General features: G+C 42.3%; 1 protein-coding gene across 17 annotated transcripts in view; it reads right to left on the reverse strand.

The window, feature by feature from the left end:
• Window positions 1-169, reverse strand: part of SLMAP (sarcolemma associated protein) — an 81995-nt gene extending 81826 nt beyond the window's left edge. For 8 of the 17 annotated variants that reach the window (XM_053988986.1, XM_053988988.1, XM_053988984.1 and 5 more), the window contains exon 1: window positions 103-168. The gene's annotated coding sequence lies outside the window, so the exon portion shown is untranslated. Of the gene's footprint in view, window positions 1-102 lie in introns of all 17 variants that reach the window. The other 9 variants (XM_053988981.1, XM_053988980.1, XM_053988982.1 and 6 more) reach the window with 2 other exon arrangements.
• Window positions 170-6426: the final 6257 nt, after the last annotated feature.

Raw genomic sequence — 6426 nt, forward strand, 5'->3', positions numbered from 1 at the left:
GCGGGGCCCAAAACAAACCGGGTCAGGCGCGTCCCTCGGCGCGTCCCCCCGCGTCTCCTCGGCCCCGCGGGCGGCACGGGACGCGCCCCGCTCCCCCCTTACCTTGCGCGCAGCCGCCGCCATAGCGCCTGGAGCCCTTCCCGGTGTGGCCGCGGCGGCGGGGCCGGGGCGGGGCGGGGCCGGGGGCGGGCAGCGTGCGCACCGGCGGGCCCCGCGCATGCGCCTTGCGCGCGGTGAGGCTGCGGCACGGGCGGGGCACGCCCCGCTCCGGGCGCGCGGGGAGGGGAGAGGGGTCAGGGAGAGGGGTCGGTGTTCCTCCTGAGGGGCGCGGCTCGGACGTGCTAGCACGGGGCAGGTCGCTGAGGTGAGTGAGCCCCGGCCCCGTGCCGTCGCTTTGCCCTCGCTCTGTTCTCAGCTCTGGGAGGGAGGGGGCGAGCAGGGCCCGTCAGCCCTTATAAATAAGGGGGAGGAAGTGGCCCGAAGTTGTGTCAGGGCAGGTTTAGGTTGGATTTTAGGAGAAGACTTTTCACCCAGAGGGTGGTCGAGCACTGGAATAGGCTCCCCAGGGGAGTGGTCATGGCCCCAAGACTACCAGTTCACAAACCTTTTGGACAAAGCTCTCAGGCACACGGTGGGATTCTTGGGGCACCGTGTGCAGGGCCAGGAGTTGGACTCGGATAATCTGATTCCAACTCAGGATATTCCGTGATTCTGCGAAAGTGCGGAGCTCAGAGGAGGAGCTGGGGTGACACGTTCTCAGCAGAGCTTGCGTGAGAAACTGCAAGAGTCTCCTGAACATCCTCCTGCCTTCCCTGTGCGCGTCTGGTCGTTTTATGCTGCCCGATGAAAAGCCTAGGGAGCCGCGGTGTGGTTTGCTGTGTCCTGGCGCCGGAGGAGCGCTGGCCGTGTTTGCCGTGCCTTGTTGCAGGTTGGCAGCTGGAGCAGCGGGACTCTTGGAGCAGTGGCTGCAGGGACAGGACGGAGGTGGGGTCACTGGTGCCGTGTCTTCCTTCAGTACACCATGGAGCATCATCCAAGGTCATATTTATGCCTGTTTTCTAGAAGCCAAGGAAAGGTCACTTGTCAAGGGCATCCGGTGCTGAACGAGTCTCTCCAGTCCAAATACATTTTTAATTCCGTCATTCTCTGTAAAGCAAACAAGTGGGAATTGTTGATGTAAGATAGTTGTTGGGGTCATGCCAGCACTATAATTACCCTGTGACAGGGTGTTAGGATTAGGGATATGGGAGATGGCAGAAAGAGCTGGCAGCCATGGAGGGCAGGAGTGGAGCTGGGCCAGGCACTTCAGCAGTGGATGAGGGGAAAAGCAGGGATCAAGGTAAGGCAGAGCAGTGTATGAGACAAAGCATGTTTGGTGCGTTCTTAGTTGTAGCACAGTAAAATCTCAGGGCTGTCTTCATTTTTTTTCCTTTTCTTTTTGACTGCACTGTGATTTGGGGAAGGAAGGTTGATTCATAACAGACTAGTTTTTTTCCCAACAATCCACTGAGAAAACAACAGCAAAACTAGGCTGTAGATCTGTGTTTGAAACAGAGAAATGAAATCCAAGATTAAAGACAAGTCTGATTTTGTGAAGACAAAAACAAACAACTGATAGGTGGAATGTTTAGAACTGTTTATCTGTAGTTTTAATTCTCCTGACAGGGAAAAAAAAAAATCTGGCACGTCACTTCATGGCTTTCATCAGCTTATGAGATTGTACTACTCTGATAAATGTAATCATAATTTGCTTTTACTAATTTTTTTAATAAGTGGAAATTCAGTGTGGCTGTTGCTTACAGCACACAAGGTGCCATAACTAATCAAAGGGAGAAGGAAAGGTATAAAAAGAAGATGGAGAAAGTGAGAATAAATTTAGGTCCATTAGGAGTTACATTTGAGGGAATGAGTTGCAAAAGTAGAAATAATTGAGAGCACTTTGGAATTGCAAAGTGTAAAAAGTGGGGACAAAGGGTACTGCAGGTGTTGGAATGAAAAGAATGTTTCCGGGAGCATTTTTTATGTTTTTGTGTGGACGTTTAGTGGAGAAAGGAGACTGAAAGTAAAATTAGAGATGAAAAAAATCCATTACCATCTATAGGGCCTAAAAGAATCAAGTAAAATAATAAACTGAGCAGTGGGTACCTTTCTCTGATGTTCTAAGTATTTATAAAAACATGATAATAATATAATATAACTGTGTCATTTAAACTGTAAGCCACTGGCATATTATGTTTTCCTGACCCCTTCTTCATCCCCTGGAGAAATCCCACTCTGACAGGCTCACGCAGTGGTATGAGAATACCAGATGGCAATGGTATGTGCCTTTCTAGTTCTCTTTGGCACTGCCAATGGCTCATGTAACAGCTGAGCTGCACCCACTGCTCAGCGAGGACATTAATCTGACCCTTCCTTCTCTGCATGAGTGCCAGCTCTCAGTGGATCTGCGTGGGTGTAGTTATCCCTCAGGCTTTTCAGCTCCTATTTCAAATTGCCTGATGAGTTCAGAAGTTATCAGGGGCAGAGTCAAAGGCTAAGATGAAAATACAGAAAGCAGTTGCATTCTGAAATAAGGATACAACTATTGTATGAGTATTTTATGATGTGTCTGCTGCTTACCAGAAAGTGTCCATCCCAGAACTGTGGAAAGCAACAGGTGGATGAGGAGTTCTGTGTGAAGTGCTTGGCTGTGCTGTGCTCAGAGGAGGAGGGGAAAGGGGAGGAGGAGGGAGGAAGTGTCAGCTCCTGCTTGGTTTCTGCGAACGCTGTCACACAGCTGAAGCAGGCAGAGCGCCTCGCAGCCATGTTAGGTAAGGGCAGCAGCAGCCAACGGTGTCCCTCCTTTTTCTGGGCAGGAAGTCCATGACAATGTTATGATAGCCACCAGAGCTGAGGGCAGAAAGAGCCTGCTCCATGGCCATCTTGGATAAGGGAAAGGGAGCTCTTCAGGGGACTGTCACTGTCACATTTGTCCCCTAAAGAGCTGGTGTCTGTTTCAGGCGGATGAAATGCAGCTGAGATAGTTCATGTGCATACCTGAAAAACATCTGGATTTTGGCTTGAGTGTGTCAAAGTCTTAATGACTTGATGAAAAATGAGATCTTTTGCTGAAGGAAGCCTATCTTGAATTCTGAGCTAAGTGACTCAGAAAGAAAAACATCGAGCAGCATTATAGGCAGCTCAGTGCCAGATTTCTGCCTACTGAGCAGTGATGTAGGCATTCCTAAAGGCTTCCAAAATAGTTAATATATCAGACTGAGTTTTCAGTGCAGAGGTATGAACCAGTTGCTTAGTGGGTGATGCTGATTCCAGAGAAGTTGTTACATTTGAAATGACTGAGGCATGCTGTATAGCAAAAGTTCTATTTCTAGTGTAAAAATTAAGATGCAAACTGATAGTGAAATCAGAATAAACAGGTAAGGAGAAACTTGGAGATGCAGTTTTCTATTGAGTTCTCATCCCTGAAGCTCATTCATCAACAATTTATCCAATCAGTTTTGTACTGATTTTCAGAAATACAACAAATTCCATATATAATTGCCATACCACATTTAAAATATGACAGTCTAAGAAGGCATTTTCTGCTGTATAGAGCAGTGTGGAAATAGAAAGCAAAGTTTGAACTGTTACTTATATCCTTATGTATCTTTTGCCAAACAAACTTGCCTCAAACGTAGCTTCTAAAACATTCTGAACTGAGCTGTCAAAAAGTAATGAACTGTTTCAGAGAAGTTTTCTCCAGTGTTAAAAAAATTGGTTCTAATTATCCCCCCAGATTTAATGAAGGGGTTACACATATTTTTTTTTTAGTGCTATTTTTGTTCTTTAGTTTCAGACGTATTTCCTGTTTGTGATCTTTCAACTCTCTGACTGGTTATGTAAAAAACAATTGCATTATCTTTCAGCATTAATTTTGACAGAATAGGCAGCTACCAGTTTAATCCTCTCTTGTCAGGTAGGTTCTCCATTTATTTCTTTTTTTTTTCAGATCCTTCCCTGCTCCTATTTCTGGTTTACATAAAAAAAAAAAAAAAAAGGATACATGTATCCAGTATACAAATGAGTGTCTTACCAACATAACATTTACATTAATGTAATATATGTACTGAGCATATACTGAATGTACTATTCAATTTAGATTATGTAATAAATATGAATGTTTTATACAATGATTTAAAATCTATTGTGTATTATGTGCTATATATCCTATCTATTTATAAATACATTGTACATTGTATAATATGTTGATAATACATATATTTGGTATATATACATAAGTATAATATAATATGCATACCATTAATACATGTTATGCTAATATATAGCTAATTTTACATGCAGTGTTTTTTCATTTCAAATTAAATCAGCCAAGCTGAAATATCTGGCATTTTCACTGCTTTATCATTTTAGCAGAAAATAGTCATCATGTGACCAGCTCTTATTTGCTTTTCTATTAATATATCAATTTAACAGTCAACATGAATATTGACTTTTTGAAATGTTTGATGGTTTTTGTGCCTGTTTGAAAAATGGAAAAGATGCTTTAAAAATAACTATGACTTTTTTCTGTGTGTGTATTTAACTGAATGTATTTATTAGACCAAATATAATTTTCAAATTCAAATAAAATACTGCTTTAAATCTTGAGGCGGGGGATGGAGGGGAAGATGAGATGAGCAGATGATGTTTATGCAGTTCTTTGGTGTTTCTCTGTGGATGTGAGCAGTCTGCACAGTCACTCCCTGCTGAAGCTGATGGAACCTGGCCAGCCAGCAGCCAACACAACATTTGCTGCTACCTGATAGAAACCATCCTGCTGAGAGGCGCAGGACAGCGCCGTGGAGATCGCAGCTGTAGGAGCAAGATAGAGCATGGAAGAAAGCAAGGCAGGCTCAAACACTGGGCAGTTGTGGATCTTTAGAACCCAGCTGTCCCACCTAGGCCTTTTCTCATTTTTATTCCAGCAACTGACACCAAAGTCATGCTTTTTCTAGCAGTGTCTCTTGTCCAAACCGTTCCAGATATTAACAGATGGCTGTATTTCTGCAAAACAAGGCAGAGTTCCTGGAGATTTGTATGGGCACAATCCATATGCAGGGCCCTAGTTTTATGAGGTTTTATTGCAAGTTGTAGCAAAATACTCTCAGTTAGTTGGTTCCCAGCTCTGAAGTCTCTGCATTGATTCTTCTTGAAGAAGAAACTCAGATGTTTCTAAATGTTACAATACACGCAGAAATATTTTGCTTTCTCAGCTGAAGGAGATAATCACATTTTGTCAAAACTAAAATGTATTTAAAATGGCTAAGTGAAAAATTTTTCTGAATCACTCTTTATTGGGAATATCTCCAGTAGGTAAGAATCCTTTCTTCTGTACTTTTTTTATCAGGGATCACGTGTCTATTCTCTTACTTTCTCCTGACAAAACATTATTTGTTAAGCATCTAGTGGAATTAATTTGCTGTTTAATAAAATGTATCACTCTTACTAAGTACTTTATTCTTATTATTTCACATAGATACACTTCTTATTCACATGGAAATTTAAAAAAGGGGCCAGCAAAAACTAGAAGGACATGCATGATGATAATAGCTAAAAATTTTGGTTTGCAAGAATATAAACAAGGGAAGGCTTATAAGAGGCAGTGACATGAAATCTTTTCTTAAACCAAGTGATCAAAACTTTTGGCCAGGCCATTTCAGTTCTTAAATGGAAACAGCAAATGAAATTCCACTGAGACTCATTATGCTGAGTTTAACTTGATTAAGTTCAGTCTTTGTCATGTCTTTTTGTCAAGAGTGATCTTCTACAGAATTTAGGAGGTAACTACTTGAAAAATCAGTGAGTCTTGCATGGTATCACTGCAAAATACCTGAAGCAGCTGGAAACAGCGAGAACCTTTGCACAGAGCCCTGCCTGAGGCTGCACACTGCAGAACCCCATTCCTATCTCAGTTTGTATCAAACATTCACTTTGCTACTCATGGTTTATGATAACTGAAGGTTGCTGTATCTCAAGTCATTACCATGATAATTTTGTGTGTTATAATTTTGTCTGAGTTATATGTTTGTTCATCTTTTGTGTAGAAAATTACTCCAATGATCAAAGCACACTTTAATTTCTAGCAGTTTGCTTTTAATAGATAAACAAATGTTGTTAATGGGCCTTAAGGAAACAGTGCATCTAAGGAGTCATACATTTTCTTTTAAGTATGTATAGATGTATTATCTTGGTTTTAATGTTTGCAAGGAGAAAAAAGGCATGTAGTGATTCAGATAGCAGCTCATCTACACCTACTGCTGCTGACTGTTCTAGTAGCAGTCAACCAAAAGTCTAGTGTGAATAATTAAATTAAAAGAGGTCAGGAGTTTTGGGGGAGGTACATGCATGGTACTTTCTTTTTCTTTTTTTCTTCATTGTTAAATAAAG

The sequence above is a fragment of the Vidua macroura genome, chromosome 13, assembly GCF_024509145.1.
Source record: "Vidua macroura isolate BioBank_ID:100142 chromosome 13, ASM2450914v1, whole genome shotgun sequence".
NCBI classification, from domain to species: Eukaryota; Metazoa; Chordata; class Aves; order Passeriformes; family Viduidae; genus Vidua; species Vidua macroura.